The sequence below is a fragment of the Lepidochelys kempii genome, chromosome 8, assembly GCF_965140285.1.
Source record: "Lepidochelys kempii isolate rLepKem1 chromosome 8, rLepKem1.hap1, whole genome shotgun sequence".
Lineage (NCBI taxonomy): Eukaryota > Metazoa > Chordata > Testudines > Cheloniidae > Lepidochelys > Lepidochelys kempii.
In genome coordinates, this window is record NC_136387.1 from 75666555 (window position 1) to 75684132 (window position 17578).

The window sequence follows — 17578 nt, forward strand, 5'->3', positions numbered from 1 at the left end:
ACATGGGCATTCTCAGGTAACTGCAAAATATATGTTCTCGAGGAGAATTTTTTTTTTCACTGCAGCATTGCCAAAAAGGAACAATTCACAATAAATATTTTCAGATCAAGGAAATTCTAACTAAAGCTGGATTCTAGGCCTCTCTTTATTGCTTGATATTCTGTTTCTGGAGGATTTCAGACTATTTCTGTAGTCAGAAAACCTCTCTTTCTCTTCTATTTCCCATTAAAGTTTGTTAAGCAAATCTAACTTCGAAGAACAAATAATTCACGTAGATCTTTTTAAAACCTCTTTTGATTATCGGTGGGCATTCCTTTATACATTTTTAGGTGGGTAGGAGTTTGCAATCGAAGGTGACCTCACCAGCATTAAGTTCTTGCTAGGGTGTTGTCCTGGCTTCTGAAACTGACCGATGGCCTCATATGAAATCTTGCAGGGTGCAGGAGGGAATTAAGGGACCAAACAGGTGAGTCTCTAAGGCAGCGGGGTTGAGTACTAGGAGTTTGGCCAAGACTCATGTAAGAGAAGCTTTTTTTTTTTTTCCTAAGGCATGACCAGGGCCATTTGTATTCTGAAATGTGCTGGAATGAAATGCTGCTTCAAAGTGAACCCTTTCTGACTATGCAGCAAGTGGGAAATCCCATGGTAAAATAAAGCATGCAAACAGGTTGATTTTTTTTTTTTTAAACTAAAGATAACTCCTGGGCCAAACGAGTCAAGTGTGCTGCATGATTTTGAACAAATTGACATGGCTTGGGAGGAATTGGGGAGACAGGTGGAGATAACACTGCAGAAGATAGAGTACAAAAAGGTTTGGGGGGTCTGTCAAGAATAATGTTCGTAGATATCTATGCTGTTCAAAAGATATCTACGTATATTGGTGACTTAAGAAACATGGGTCACTGGTCAATAATAGCTAGGTTCCATTACCAAAAATTAGCCATGCATTCAACTGTCCCATATTATTAGGGACATCACTCCATTTTAGACCTAAATATGCCTACAGTCTATAGAGATCCATTTGTTATAAACACAGATTTATAAAGTCAAGATTATAGAAAATGTTCTCTGTGGTAATGAAATTAAATTTGAGCCTCTATAATTTTAAGCTCTCTGTATTACTACTTGGCCTACTAAAGCATGGCAGCTTTAGTTAAGGACCCCTTTCTCAAGGAACTTTCTGTGCTTGAAACCTGGTCATGATGGCATTGTATGTACAGAAACTTCCTCACTTATCTGATTATTTAGGCTCTACATCCCATTTTCTGCTTGCTGTTCAACTAACATGTAATCTTTGAACCAAATAATGGGTAGCTTGCTATTTTGGATGGGATTGGTTTACACATATTGAACTTGCTTTGTTTCTCTGATCTGTGATTAATATGTAGACCTAAAATGAGTTAAAATTGCTTTAAAAATAAATTGAAATGTACATTTTAAAATAGAATTGAGCTGCTTTGTCTCTTCACCTCTTTTGTCCTAATATTCTGATATAATATTCACAGGTATGGACCTAACAGCACTGTTTGTAGGAGAATGCTTCCTGGGAATTTGAAATGTCAATTTGTCTACTGGGTTAGGTTTGTGTACTGGAGTAGGTAACTCTGGGCTGAATAGTGTGATCTTCTGTTGTTTGGAGGAAACAGTATAAACAGACGGATTATTGTATCATGTTGATATTTAGCTAGAGAAGAATGTTTCCAATATCTTAGTAGCATGTATATGTTTAACACTGAAACTGATGACAGTTTCAAGCTGGACTTTGAAAACTAGAGCAGTCAGAACTCTGCAAAACTATGCCCACAAAGTTTTTCATCTTTACCCCCCCAGATTGAGTTTATAATAGAAGAACCATGGATGGGGAGACAATTTTTGTTGGGCCATGGATAGTGTCTATTTAAGTCTTTTAGGCCCCTTGTTACCTGTAACATTCGTGCCTGATAATGATTATCTTAATTGCTTTTTTCCTGATTTACAGGGTAGATACAGTGTATTAATAGCTTAAATGTGGGGGGAGATTTTTCTTTTCTTTTTAGATAGACTGGTTCAGCGATATTTTCAGTACAGAGAGCACAATCAATCAAAACATTCAGAATCCTCTCTGGCTCCTAGCAAATTTGTTGAAAAGTCTGAAGTAGTGAGCTCTGACCTTCACCTGCACTGTACAGAGTTGTGCTTTCTGGATGAAAGCTTCCTGCAGGCCTGTAATCTTCGAGAAGGAAGGCATCTAGATTCCTTTTTTTTTCTCTCTCAGGGTGATCTGAGTGATGATATCATTTGGCTTCAGAAAGCTCTATGGTTGAATAATATCAGAATTTTATTTGAACACACTTAACTGCATTAATCAGCTGGGATTATGGGACACCTCACATGGTCCCGGGAGAAGGGATGACATACATTAGGAAATTACATGCGAAATTTTAGCAGCTGGCAAAAAACATCTGGTCCGGATGTTTGTCTGCTTTGTTTGGCTTATTTTAATTTCACTCTACTTTTTTCACACTACTTCTCAAATCCCCCTCTTTTCCAGAAACACATTTAAATTTATTAGAATCACTTATGTACTTAATATTTCCGTGAGTGTGTGTGTTTTAATCTGAAATAGGGATGTTGGAGCCTTCTTTTCCTAGTATCCAAACTATTATAGATTGTCTCCAAGCCTTTGATCTCTATACCATTGTGAAGAATGTTCCCTCTCAACTTTACTACTCAGTTTCATGTATTTGAAAACCTACTGGATCACCTCCAAATTTTTTCTTTCTATTGAAAGTAAGTCCAAACACTTTAATTTTTCTTCAGACTTATATTCTTGACACCTGATATCAGCTTCGTTTTCTCTATTGTGCTCCCTCTCCAAGGCAACAATACCTTTCCCTTTAGTATGGTGACCTACGTTGCACATAGTACCTACGCTTCCCAACATCATCAAAACACTCTATAAAGTATTTTCACAACACTCTGTGAGGTAAATATGTCTGTTATTTCATATATAGGAAAGCTGTGCCCAAGACTACATAGCTAGTCAAAAGCAGAATGAAGCAGTAGTTCTTTGAGTGATTGTCCACATTAATTCTGATGCATGTACATCCCATGTGTAGGAGGCTATATTTTTTTTGGACAGCAGAGTCTGTTGGGTCTCTGCCTGCACCCTGGATGTCCTTGTGTCCACCCACCTGATGGCATAAAAGGCAGAGCAGGTGCAGCCATCCCTTGGTTCTGTCTTACTGCCCGTGGCACCAAGAGAAACCCCTGCAGTGTCCTCTTACTATATATACTGTGTAATTATTTGTTAGGCTAGTTAATTATAATTGATAGGTGTTCCATAAAGACGAATTGACTCTTAGGCATTATCTAAATCAGTTGTTTCAGTTCCTGGTTTTCTTCCTGAAGCTCCACTCAAAGTAGGGGAAAGCCAACCACATACCCTGAGACTCTGAAATACTCCCTGGACAGGAAAAAACCATTCAAGAGCTCTCCCAAATTTGTTTTTAGCCTCTACAGACAAGGTTACGTGTCAAGCCATATCCAATCAAAGGTTGTCTATATGAGCATCCAACTGAATTAAATCCTGTTACGAGGTAGCTAAATTAAATCCATCCAGGCAGATTAGGACCCCTTCCATCTGGGCTCACGCAGCTTCTGTGACTTCTCCAAGCAGCATCCCTATTTCAGAAATGTGTAAGGTGGCTGTGTGGGGATCAGTCTACACTTTTACTACCACTACTCCTTAGCTGAGGCTTCAGGATCAGATGCCCACATTGGTAGAGCTGTGCTACAGTCCTTTTTGAAGTAGGATGTCTAGTTACCCAACTGTAACTATGAGATCACTGCTTTAACAACCAGAAATGGAATCCATGTGGACAGTCACCTGAAGATGAAAGAATGGTTGCTTGCCTTCAGTAACTGCGGTTCTGTGAGATTATTTATTAATTTGTATTACCATGGTATTTAGGAACACCAGTCATGGACCAGGACTCCATCCTTCTAGGAGCTGTACAAACACAGAACAAATAGTCTCTGCCCCAAAGAGGTTACTATTCAAGCATGAGACAAAAGACAGATGGGAGTACAAGGAAACAATGATACAGTATTGGTCAGTGTGATAGCCAGTGATTTCAGCATACTGGTGGCCTAACCATTGTCAAGTATTTTGTAGGCCTTGTGGCAAAAGGAGGGATTTGAAGGAAGATAATGAGGTAGTTTTCTGGATGTTTACGGAGAGCTCTTTCAAAGTGTGACTGGGCAGCATGGGAGAAAACGCAAAGGTGCTTGTTTGAAAATGCAATAAGTGGGCTGTGGAGGGTAGCATCAGAGGCGGGGGTTCATGTTGTGATAATGAATAAGATAATAGGCAGTGTAAGGGTGGGCGGTAAAGGGCCTAGAAGGTGAAGATAAGCAGCCTACGTTTGATGCGATATAAAAGGGGGAACTAGTGAAGGGATTCAAAGAGGGAGTGACATGGTCAAAGTGATGGGTTTAGAGAATGATCTTTGCAGTAGCATTCTGAATGGATCTGAGCAGGGCAAGGCTGTATTTTTCAAGGCCTCAGAAAACATGTAGTAATTAAGATTACAAGAGACTGAAAAAGAGTTCTAGCTGTTTGGATGGAGAGAAAAGGCTGTATCATTGTGTTGGGAGCCTCGGAGAGGCCAGCAGTCTTGGTATCCCCTCCAATCCTGGAAACTTTGGGGGGCAGGACCCCGCAGGCCCAGGAGGAACCAGGGAACAAGCTCCTGGACCACCAGTGGACATGGAGGTTCCCGCAGCACCAGCATCGTCCTCATCGTCGCCAGATGAGGCTTTCACGGGCCCCCTCATCCAGTTCCTCAGGATGACGCCAAGATGCACCAGGAAATCTTGAACAGGGTCACTTCTAACCTCAGGATTTAGGCAGAGGAATTGTAAGAGCCCGCAGACTCCCTGTTTGATGTCCTCTGTTCCTTCGCTCCTGCCAGGGTGGCTCTACCCCTTGATGAAGGGGTTTCTAAGATCACTAATGCCCTGTGGCAGACCCCCTCTTCCCTGGCCCCTATCTCTAAAAGGGCCGAATGCAAGTACTGCATGCCAACCAAAGGGCATGAGTACTTATACTCCCACCCAGCCCCTAATTCCCTTGTGGTAGAGGTGGTTAACCACAAGGAGAGGCAGACACAACCCGGGGCCACCCCCAAAAATAAAGGCTCGAGGAGGCTTGATCTTTTCAGGCGAAAGGTTTGTTAGTCTTCCAGCCTTCAGCTGAGAGTGGCCAACCACCAAGCCCTCCTTGGCCGATATGACCTCAATATGTGTCAAGCCATGGCCAAGTTTGAAAGGTTGCTTCCTGAGGCTTCCAAAAAGGAATTCAGAGCGATCCTTGATGAGGGCACGACTGCAGCCAGGGCAGCCTTCCAGGCAGTGGCAGACGCTGCTGCCCGCACCAGGGCTTCTGCTATCTCCATGCAGCAAGTCTCTTGGTTGCTCCCCTCTGGGTTGTCCACTGAGGCTCAGCAGTCTATGTAGGACCTGCCCGTCAACGGCCAGCCCCTATTTGCGGAGCAAACAGACGGCAAGTTGCATGGCCTTAAGGACTCTCACATCACCCCAAAAACCCTGGGTCTCTCTGTCCTAGCCCCGGTGGGTAAGTGGTTCAAACCACAGCAGCCACAGGGCCAGGGGAGTCAGCCTCGGCAGGACCAGCCCTATAAATGAGCCAAGGGCTACAAGTGGTGCCTGAGCCTCCACCCTCTGCCCAGCCAAACAGTCATTTTGAGAGTGCTCCCAAGAGACTATTCCCCGGATCCATCTTTCCCCGTGTTCTCCAACTGCCTTTCCCTCTTCCTCCCTGCCTGGACAGCTATAACCTTGGACCGATGGGTCCTCAGCACAGTGCAGCAGGGTTATACCCTCCAGTTCCTTTCTACGCCCCCTCTTCCCACCCGCCTTCCCCATCCCTGTTCAGGGACCCCTCTCATGAGTCTCCTTGCGCAGGAGGTAAAGGGGTTATTACAGCTGGGTGTGGTGGAAGAAGTTCCTCTCAAGTGCAGGAACAAGGGGTTCTATTCCTGGTACTTTTAATCCCAAAGGCCAAGGGTGGTCTACGGCCCATCCTGGACCTGCAAGACCTCAGCAAGTACCTAAAGAAGCTAAAGTTCGACATGGTCTTTCTGGCTTCTATGATCCCCTCCCTGGATCCGGGAGACTGGTATGCTGCCCTCGACTTGAAGGACACGTACTTCCACATAGCAATCTTTCAAGGACACAGATGCTTCCTCTGGTTTACGGTGAGGCCCCACCACTACCAGTTTGCGGTCCTCCCTTTCGGCCTGGCGACAGCCCCGAGAGTGTTTACCAAGTGCATGTTGGTGGTAGCAGCTTACCTTGGGTGCCAGGGTATTCAGATTCACATGTACCTTGACGACTGGCTTGTCAAGGGCAGCTCCAGGTCTCACATCCAAAGGGACATTGCGATGCTTCAGGACACATGCTGCTCTCTGGGTCTATTGGTAAATGACAAAAATTCAAAGTTAGTGCCAGTGCAGAGGATAGAGGTCATCGGAGCGGTCCTTTACTCGACCTGCCCCGCCCCAGGGCGTTCCTGCCACTGGACACATTCCACACGTTGACAAACCTTATTGTGAAAATCTCTGCGTTCCCTCTGACTACAGCCAGGGTCTCTCTGCGCCTCCTGGGTCACATGGCAACATGCATTTACGTGGTGCGCCATGCCAGGCTCTGAATGTGGCCTGTGCAACAATGGCTGGGGACGGTCTATTCCCAGTCCAGAGACCCCGTGGAAAATATTGTTACCATTCCCCAGGTGTTACTTACCTCGCTGCGATGGTGGACCAACTGCAGAACAGTCTTGGAAGGGGCTCCGTTTGACAACCCCCTTCACTCCATCGAGTTGCTGTCGGACGCCTTGGACCTCGGCTGGGGTGTGCATCTCGGTGGCCTCCAGACATAGGGGATATGGTCCCCAGAGGAGGTGAAGTTGCACATAAACATCAAAGAGCTCCGAGCAGTCTGGCTGGCCTGCAGACTCTTCCTGCTCCACCTGTCGGGCAAGGTGGTATGAGTCCTGATGGACAACACAGCTTTGATGTTCTACATCAGCAGGCAAGGGGGAGCGTGCTCGTCAGGTCTCTGTCAGGAGGCACTCCGTCTATGGGACTTCTGCATCAGCCACGAGATCCACCGGGAAGCTTGTCACCTTCCCAGTGTCAAGAATGTGCTGGCGGACCAGCTCAGCAGGGACGTCTCCTCTCACCACAAGTGGTCGCTCCATCCAGAGGCAGCCTGCATAACCTTCCAAAGGTGGGAAACTCCCCAAGTGCACCTGTTTGCTACCAGACAGAACAGGAAATGCCACAGGTTTTGCTTTTGGGAAGGTCTGAGCAAGGGCTCCCTCTCTGATGCCTTCCTTCTGTCATGGTCAGGGAGCCTGATGTATGTGTTCCGTCTGATTCCGCTCATCAGCAGGGCCCTGGCAAAGATTGAGAGAGACAAAGTGCAGGTTGTCGTGATTGCCCTGGCATGGCCTCCCCAACATTGGTTCAGCTCGCTTATGAGCTTGTCAGCGGCCCATCCCTGGCCCCTGCCCAACCACCCGGACGTGCTGTCACAGGACCACGGCTGGCTCCTACACCCCAACCTTGAGTCCCTCCACCTCTCTGCGTGGATGCTACGTGGCTGAACCTGGAGGAACAGACCTGTTCGGAAGGAGTCCAATAGGTCCTCCTGGGGAGTAGGAAGTCCTCAACCAAACTGACTTACCTGGCCAAGTGGACGAGGTTTTCTCCCTGGGCATCTGAGCACAGCATCTCTCTCTCGCGTTCTTCCATACAGGCGGTCCTGGAGTACCTGCTCCATTTGAGGAACCAGGGCCTGGCACACTCTTCCATTAGAGTGCATCTAGCGACCATCTCCCCTTTTCCACCCGCCAATCCAAGGACAGATGGTGTTTTCCCATGACGTGATGGTCAGATTCCTGAGGGGGCTTGAGAGACTCTTCCCGCAGGTATGGGCCCCTGTCCCGTAGTGGGATCTTAATGTGGTCCTCTCTAGGCTCACTGGCCTGCTCTTTGAGCCACTGGGTTCCTGGTCCCTTTCCCATCTGTCGTGGAAGGTCACGTTCCTGGTGGCAGTGACATCGGCAAGATGGGTTTCTGATATTAAAGCCTTGACCTCAAAACCTCTGTACACTATGTTTTACAAAGATAAGGTTCAGTTGCGGCTGCACCTGGCCTTCCTGCCAGTCGTGGTCACCACCTTCCATGTGAACCAGGACATCTTCCTCCTGGTGTTCTGTCCCAAACCGCACAAGACCAGTGAGGAGAGGCGTCTTCACGCCCTGGACTTCCGGAGGCCTTCTACTTAGATCGTACCAAGCCTTTCTGAAAATTGACTCAACTCTTCATCACTACAGCGGATAGGATGAAGGGTCACCCAGTGTCCTCACAGAGGATTTGCAATTGGATTACCTTGTGCGTAAGGACCTGTTACAATGTGGCAGGGGTTCCGCCGCCACCAGTTGTCCAAGCCCACTCGACGAGAGCACAGGAGTCTTCGGCCTTTCTTGCTCACATCCCTATCCAGGACACCAGCAGAGCCGCAACATGGTCCTCTGTTCACACGTTTACTGCTCATTATGCCATCACTCAGTCAGAGACAATGCTGGGTTCAGCAGAGCTGTGTTGCAGTCTTACACGTCTGCAAACTTCTACCTACCTCCAGGGGTACTGTTCTGGAGTCATCTAATATGGAATGGACATGAGCAAGCACTCGAAGAACACCACCAGTTACGGAAAAGGTAACTGGTCTTTTCTTTTCCACTTTACGGGGCTGAAATCAATCCAATTTCACACCTATATTTCACCTACATATTATTGGGCTGACTATTTAAAAAGTCCAGTGAGGGAGAAAGGAGGTGGGAGAGGAGGGTTTTGGGGGAAAGATTAAGAGTGCTGTTGAGCTTGAGTTGAAAGCTAGACTGCCATGAAGAGATGCTAAAGAGATGGGCAAATATTTTAGATGGACAGAAGGAGACAGGTCTGGAGAGGTAGATCTGTGAGACCTCCTCATAGAGAGTTGAATATTGTTTGTGCATGCAGTTATTCAGAAGAGCGTGGTGGGAGGAGAGAAGTCATTGAAAAGCAGGGTGATAGGGCATGGGGGCTGTTGGATGTGCTGAAAGAGAGCAGGTGATGGTCGGGGAGGGAGAATTCAACAACAGAGAGGCCACTGCCTGGAGACATGTCAAGTGAATGGCCCTTTTGGTGCATGGGAGAGCTGAATCAGGGCTGCAGGTCAAATGAAGAGGTGAGGGTAAGGAAATGAGGTGCTATGGGGTCGGATATGTTATCAACACAAAAGTTGAAGTTGCTGCGGATGAGTGTGGGAGACTGCGAGGAGAAGAAGTGAGAGAGCCAGGAGTTGAAATCAGAGGAGAAGGCTGATGAGGAGTTGAATGGATGGCAGCTGCCAGCAACATGGAGGGGGAGAGGAGAGGAATCGGATACAGTTTTATTCAAAAGAGGGAAGAGATTGGTAAGGGAGGAGGAGGGTTGTTGAAAATGGCAGCCGGATCAGGAGAGGAGAATCTCAACACCCTCACAATGATTTGAGAGAATGTGAGAGAAGGAGGGGCCTCCATAAGAGGGTGACTGCAGAGGCAGGGTCAGACAGAGGGATCCAGATCTTTGTGAGAACCAAGAGCTTGAGTGAGTGAGCTAGGAAGAGGTCCTGAATGACTGATGTTTTTAGAAATGACAGGAAGAGAATGGGAGGAAGGGGATGGGTGTGAGGTTAGGAATGATAGTACAAGAAGACTGGAGGTGATGGTGGGGGTGGAGAAAAGGTCAGGGTTGGGGCAAATGTCACCAAGGATGAGGAGGGCAAATTGGATGTGATACCTGGATTTGCGCTGGCAGGAGGAGGGGGCAGGTTGGGGTGAAGAGGAAGTAAGTAAGGTGGTAGGAAGAATTGTAGAGGGGTGAAGTTTACCAGGAAAGGAAGATGGACCCAGTGGGAGGGAAAGGGAAGAGTCAACAGGATGAGGATGGGTGGTAGCGTGCAGAAGAGATGTGTGGTGAGGGCCATGGTTGAATGGCAGATGAACAATACTGCAAAAATCCCCAAACCAAACACACAAGATCTGAAGATATGTTCCTGGGCTGGCATGGGTCTCTACTGTCTGGGAAGGATCCCTTTCTGTAGACAGAGCTCCCCAATCGCAGTCCCTGTTGGTTGTGAAGGGTCAAGGCCAGGCTGTGGCTCACTGTTGTTGAGTCCCTGAGTCTGCATAGAGTTCCACCATCAGCCCTTCTTCCCTGTTTCTTTCATGTGTCAGAGCTACAGAATTCTGTAACCTCAAAGGAAATGAGAAATAGCTGGGCCAGCTATGTCCTTTATGCCCTTGAGGGAGTTGAGGGGAGAGTGCGAGGACATCCATAATACAGGTGTGACTCCAGTAGACACTGCTAACCAAAAAGAATTGGCTCTTGTGCGCATGGTGCATGCGCACCAGAGGTGAAATCAGTGTGGACAACACATGTTGAAGAACCACTGCTACTGAAGGTAAGTAACCGTTCTTTCTTAGATCTCTCTCTCAGATTTGGCTTACCTAATACAGTGTACAGTAATGACATAAAAATACTTAGCTTGGTATATTTGTCAAATAGCAAGATATATTTACTATAAAGCAGAGGATGGACTTGGTGAACAGTTAGTGTTCTGTGCATTCATGTATCCTAAAGTTTTGATCGTTGTAGTCTGAAGTTGTAGAATTCCAAATTTCCAACTTTTCTTTTACTTGAGCAATAAAAAAAACTTTAAAGTAATACATCTGTTTTTATTTCCTCTGGAAGATTCCAACTAGATTGTGTGTGTGTGAGAACTGAAGTATCTAGTCTAGTAAGCTTAAAATAGTTTGACAAGCAAACTGATTTATGCAATTATTTTACCTTAAACTAAATATAGTCCAAATGCCTATTGGGCAATGAAGAGACACATTGGGTGCTCTTATGTATCACGATTCCCTTTGTCTTTTATCCTATTCCTCTTTTACAACCTGATATTCCTCTTTTACTGTAAAAGACATCTGATAGTGTTCAATTTTTTTCCAAAATAAATTTGGTTCCTTTCCTAATCATTCAGTATGTTGGATCATACTGTAAGGGAACCCCAACCTCACCCCCACCCCTCCAACTGCCAAATTTTTAGCTTCCAATCTTTACTTTCTTGGCCTTGCCTAGAATTGGCATTTATTTATAAATTAAAAATACATATGATCATTGAAGAGCACAGCTATTGAACTAGGAGCATAAGGAGCAGGCCCCAGGACAGGTGCAAAGGACTTCCCTAAATGTCAGTCACTGTCTAGTATTGTACAGTGGGATATAGGAGGGAGGGTTTGCCCTTAAAAGGTTCCCTATTGAAAGGCACATCATGAGATTGGACAGGACAGCATGCTGGTAGAGTGCTAGGGGCCAGAGAAGAAAATAAAAGTGCTGATTGGTGCCACCTCCCATTGAGGAGTAAAAAGTCTTCCTAATTTAGGGAAGATGGATCTTGGTGAGGGGGAGGGTGGGTGGCTTCGTCAGATCATCAATTTTACTTCATTGTATTTTTAAGTTTATCAGTTGTACCAATACAGTATCCAGTTACCTATAAAATATGACTAGGGCTGTATTTTTTTCAGTTTGAAAAAACCTGCTTTCAAAGAGCAAAATGGCAAAATTTTGTCATGAATTTTCGTGATTACAACAATCACTATCAACCAAAGAAAGTGTCACAAGTAGCTAGGTATGTTTCAGAACACATTGAAGAAAGATTTTTCAGTTTTTAACTTGATGGAACTTCACTTCGAAAAATTCCAAAAATCAGAAGATGTGTAACTTGTTACAAAACCATGACAAACTTCAGTAAAATTGAATTAAAAATTTCTTAAGTTGGCTGTAGGGAAGTTCATTCTGTGACAGCATGCTGTTGACATGCAAATTCTCTGTCTTTGTGCTCCTGATTTTATCATCTTTCTGTGCATTATATGAAAATCTTTCAGAACTTGTACTTTTGGACTTACGCACAAGCTGACTGCAAATTTTGACAAATCTGGGAAATGTTCTTGTCAAGAATCCAATTGAGCTGATTTCTTACATTTCCTTACCAACCTGGTTGTGACCTTTAGGCACTATAACAATATAAATATTAAATAACTTAGATTCTATTCAATCAACTTTGCAGTAAACAAAAAGCTGTTAGGATTTTTGAATATGAATGTTTTCCACTGTGAGAACTCAGTTTCACACTACCTATAAAAACTAACTACTGTGAAAATAAGTCTTATATATGACTTGCCTGTTGGTTGCAGCAGCATGATCAGACAGCTTGAAGAGAAGTCATGAAATAATATCTACTGAAAAGAGCCATAAAACTCTTCTTTGATGTATAGGTTGCTGAAGAAGATATATACAAATACAAGACTATATATTTTAAAAGTTTCAGTAATGGTTGGGTGAGTGCTAGCCTTAAATGTAAGCAAGCCCTCCCTGGATTGTCCTTTGAAAAGTGTGTTCTTGAAAGTGTGTAACGGAATGTAAGAAATAATAATAAAAATCAATTTTCCCCCTCTCAGAGTTATTTGACTTTCATTAATTCCAGTGAAAGAATTTAGATTTAGATAGATTTACTAGAGCATCTTAATCCTTATTACTGTTTAAATTTTGACAATATACTTGTTGCTCTATGCATATCGGAGGAAGACAGTGTCTGTCCCATGGAGATTAACATCTAAATTCTTACAGAAATCAAAATTTAACAAACTACTAAAATTAAATTTACTATAAACTCTGAAGGACATAACTGCTCTATCATACATTAGTAACTTTCAGTATGAATATAAGATTTTAAATTATTTTTGTTCATAGCTATGGAAGTACTGGTTAAAGGCTACAGTAAACAACACTATATGTAAAAGATTACTTTAGTATTAGAAAAAAGCTTTAGTTATTCAGAGTGAAAGGAAAGTTCAGTTTTGGAACATGAAACAAATGTTTAAATCCATTTTGTCCTGAGCTACTTGCATGGTTTTAATAATTTTTTGTGCTCATTTTGAAAAAATAAGTGTTTTCAGTTCTCTGTTTTTTTGTGTACTCTGTCAAATTGTTGGTTAAAGAATGTGATCACCACTTGGTGGCAGTACTTGGCTTCAAAAGGAAAACGGCCTTAATTCTCTTTAAAATTACAGATTAGAGGATACAGGAATTGCATTAATTTTATTTTAAAATAGGAAAGAATGGCAATGTGTTCAGAAATGCAAGAGACTTTTATTTAACGTAAATAAAAGCTTTTAATTGTTATGTCCCAAAGACCGTTTTATGGAGAAGTTAGTTAGAATGTTTAAAATGTATAATTAAAGGGACGTGATTTTTTTTTTAAGTGTTAACTTTGGGCAATGTTTAACTGTAAAGCTAAAGAACTGGTGTGCGCCCTTCATTGTGTAATAACCTATTAATTTACTTTGTTTTGGGGATGGTGTACTTAAAGGAATTCTACCCTACTGTAATTTTGCTACTAACATGATGACATTTCCCTAAATGTACAATGTTTTCCTCTGTTTATCAGCTAATCACCTAAGGAATCTTTAGTCTTATGATCACTTGTTCATTTACAGTATTTCTTTTAGTTTTCATTCAGTCACTTCAATTGAAATAGCATAACTTATTTAATATTTTGGAGATGATGGCTCCAGACAGTGGGACAAGGAAGGAAGAAAGAAAAGGCTGAGAATTTTACTGGAAGAGAAGAATAGACAGCAAAAAAAAAAAAAGTCAATACCAAACATTTTTGTTTGAAATGCAAATACTTAATAAAATGGAATTTTAATGATAAAAAGTCACTTGTAGCCAAAATACTGATCTGTCTGTCAGTTACTCTAGACATAAGTGAAATAAAAAATATTTGAAGGCTGAATGAAAGGAGCCAGGTGATAATGAGGAAAGGAAAACCTAGATGATAAGATATCAAGGTTTTAGATTTTTAAAGAAAGAGGATGCTTCAGCATCTGAAATTAACGTGAAGGAAAGGAATTGATCTAGGTAGAGGGGAGCATAAGAGAAAGGTTTGGAGGAGAAATGAAGTGTACAAGTAAGAGTTATGAAGGGTGGAAGTCAAAATTGACCAGAATGATTCATGGTCTGGAAAATCTTACCGTGGGAGACTTAAGGAGCTTGGTCTATGTAGGGTATTGAAGAGATATTTGAGACAACTTGATCATGCTAAGTACTTCAAAAGAGGGAAGATGTCTGATACGAGAGAGCTCTAGCAGTCAGACATAACAAGATCCAGTGGCACAAAGTTGAAGTCGGACAAATTCCAACTGGAAAGAAGATATAAATTTTAAATAAGGATTATTAACCAACAGTTTAAGGATTGTGATAAATTCTCCATTCCTTGGAATATTTAAATAAAGACTGAATAAGACATTCTAGGAGATATGCTCTAGTTCAACCACAAGTTATTCGGCTCAATACAGGAATAATTGGGTGAAATTCTACTGTCTGTGTTTAGATGTGGGGTGGGATCAGACTAAATTGTGATTGTCCCTTTTGGCCTGAAAAGTCTATATGTCTATGAAATAATAGTGAAGAGAACAAGAGTTTATCTTGAGAAAGTGTTACAGTTGATGAAGGTGAGAACTAAACATAAACACAAACAAGCCCCAAACCATTTGAGAATTATCAGCTTTTGGTTGGGTGTGGGTTGAGGTGGAAAATAAATTTTTAAATAGACTAAACATTTTTGCTACATAGAAGATAATTCTCCTTTATTCTCTGTGTGCCATTGATATAGAACATTTGAAGCTGCTTCATAATTAAATAATAATTACAATATTTTTCAAAAATCCACCTGCTGTATAAAAAAGTCTGGATTTTCAAAAGCACTCCACCTCCCCAGTTTGAACCAGTATTTCAGGAGAAGGGTTAGGCCAGATTTTTCAGAAGTGTTCAATTCCTATTTTTTTTCAGTGGGCACTGCTGGGTGCTGAAAATGCTTGGAAATCTGGCCCTTATTGTAAATACTGAAGACATAATGTTTCTGTTCTGCCAGTCGGATGTCATTTTTGTTAAAAGTAGTGCTACTTAACATTCGAATGCACGTGAAAGCAGGAGGCGGCTTTCACAATTCTCTAACATTCTTAGTGTCAGCAGTACTTAGATGTATTTTGTTCACATCTTTGTGTTTTAATATTAGACTATAACTCTCGAAACCTTCAGCCTATCTGTTAACCATTTGGTAACTTCATTTGTTTGTGGGACACATCATCCTCTACACAAGAAAGTTCATGAGTTTCCATGTAATTTCAGCAGGGATCATTGAGAAACTAGACATTTTGGCAGCTGGATAGAGAAGATTTGGGGCTTTTAGCACTCAGAGTCGTTTGAGTTGCTGGGATAAACATATTAACTGGATGTTTCTACTGAAATGATCAGCAGTGACAGTTAAAAATGTTGACCTTTGATTCTGAAATAGAATGAGGAGGTTGAATCATTGGAGGTTTTTAAGAACAGGTTAGAGAAGCATTTCAAGGATGTCTAGGTTTACTTGGCCCTGCCTCAACACAGGAGGATGAACTTGATGGGTCCTTGAGGTCCCTTCCAGCCCTACGCTTCTGTGATTATAATACAATACCCCATAATGCTGAATGGGGGCAGTTCTTCTCTATCTTAAATACATTGCTTCAGACTGCCTGAAAACTGAGGAAGGCAACACTACATAATTTATATTCATTTCATTTTTGGAAGGTTTGTCAAGGAGTGAGTTCTGCAGCATATTCAGTGGCAATGAAATACACAGGAAAATGCTCTAAAAAGCTTGTTTTCACCTTAATTAGTGTTGCTCCATAATAATGGGGCCCTTTTTTTCTAACTTTTAAAAAAATATCCTGGGCTGTGCAGCTGTCAACCCAAATATGTTATTTTTAGATTAAGGAATTTAAAAAAAAAAAGCCCAAACAAACAAAACTGAATGGGAGGACTGAAGTAGGAGATACATAAATCAGCCACCCTGACGCTTCGATATCCATATTGTTTGGTACTGCACTGCAGCATGCTCTCATTTTTTAAGTGTAAGGCCTGGAAGAATCAGAAGTATGAGATGGTAGAAGAATGCAGTGGGTAGGATTCCAGTGTAGTGTCAACTGAGGTAGTAAGTCAATGATATAATAGAAGATGCAGAGTAAGAAAGATTAGGATAGGTACTTAACTTTTCTTGGTGACTGAGATTTCCACTGAGGCTTTCTGTCGTGCTTGGCCTGACATCTGACAAGAGCACATGGACCAGAACAGAGTATCAGGCTGGCCAACAGGTCTACACGAGCAAGCTTACAAAGATCACTCATGTAGCTACTCTATGCCAACAGGAGAGAACTCTCTCATTGACATAATAAAACCACCTCCACGAGCAGCTGTAGCTATAGTCCGCGGGAGAAACTCTCCCGCCAGCATAGCACTGTGCACACTACCACTTGCGCTGGTGAAATTTATGTAAGTCAGGAGAGTGGGTTTTTTTCACACCCCTGAGCAACATAAGTTTTGCCAACATAAGTGGTAGTGTAGACATGGCATAAGTGAAGGGACATTAGGGAGAGAGCACTGAAACACAGCAGCTGGAAGAATGGCTGGGATATACTGTGTCCTGGAAAATAGCACTTTATTTTAGGACCAAAAAAATCAAACTAAAATGTGTATCCCCTCTCCACCAGTTCTCCCCCAAATGCATATAACCTCTCTGACCTTAGAGAGTCTGTATGGTCTTGAACACTGTATTATGCGTGTTCGGAGTATACTGTTTTCTTGAGAGAACTTGAGTTCTTAATTTCTTTTGCTGGTGTGTGGTGGTGATCAGTTGCTGACAAATACCACATAAAAATCCATCTCTCATTGGTAATTTAAAAAAATAATAATCTGAGGAATGGAAGCTTTGTATAACATATGGACTTTGTGTTCTGTAATCTATTAATGTGGCTTTTAAATCATTGAAATTTATACTAAACGGATGTCTCTGCAATAGTAAATGAAACTCTAAAACTGAGTATGTAATAAGCAAAAACTTAACAGCTTTAATGAGTGTTGAATCACAGCTAGAGGAAACTGCTGGTTATTTGCCACTGCAAAAATATATTCATTTTAAAGATAGTCATGTGACAAAGGTGCATACTAAACAAGTTTCAGTGCAGACAAGCAAATTTCCTGTTTCTGGAGTTTCACTATTCTAAACTGAATCCATAGTGTTGATTAGCTTGAGGCTCTCTTACCTTTTACAAATAATTTGATTTTCTTAATGGGGCATACATAATACATGCTTAAGTTGAAAAGAATTCATTCTTTTTAGAGTAAAACTTTAAAGGCTCTGACTTCGTTGAGAGTTTGCTGGAGAAAATTTAAAGCAATTGTACTTATTGTGAAAAAGCTGCTTTAGCTGTACTTAACAGCTAGATTTTCAGGCTTTTAGAAGTAGTTTTCTATGTTACAGCTAATTTGGTTACCAATTTAAGGTCCCAACAGGATGGGGATATGTTCTTAAGTATTACCAATCCTAAGCA

The 17578-nt window shown here is 42.4% G+C and overlaps 1 protein-coding gene across 13 annotated transcripts in view; it reads left to right on the forward strand.

Moving 5' to 3' along the window:
• The window catches only part of ZNF644 (zinc finger protein 644), a 77397-nt gene that overhangs the window by 30426 nt on the left and 29393 nt on the right, over nt 1-17578 (forward strand). Inside the window, exon 1 of one of the 13 annotated variants that reach the window (XM_073357098.2) lies at nt 5981-10554. The exons of the other annotated variants lie outside the window; for them this stretch is intronic. The gene's annotated coding sequence lies outside the window, so the exon portion shown is untranslated. Of the gene's footprint in view, nt 1-5980; nt 10555-17578 lie in introns of those variants that run through there. 13 annotated transcript variants of the gene reach the window in all.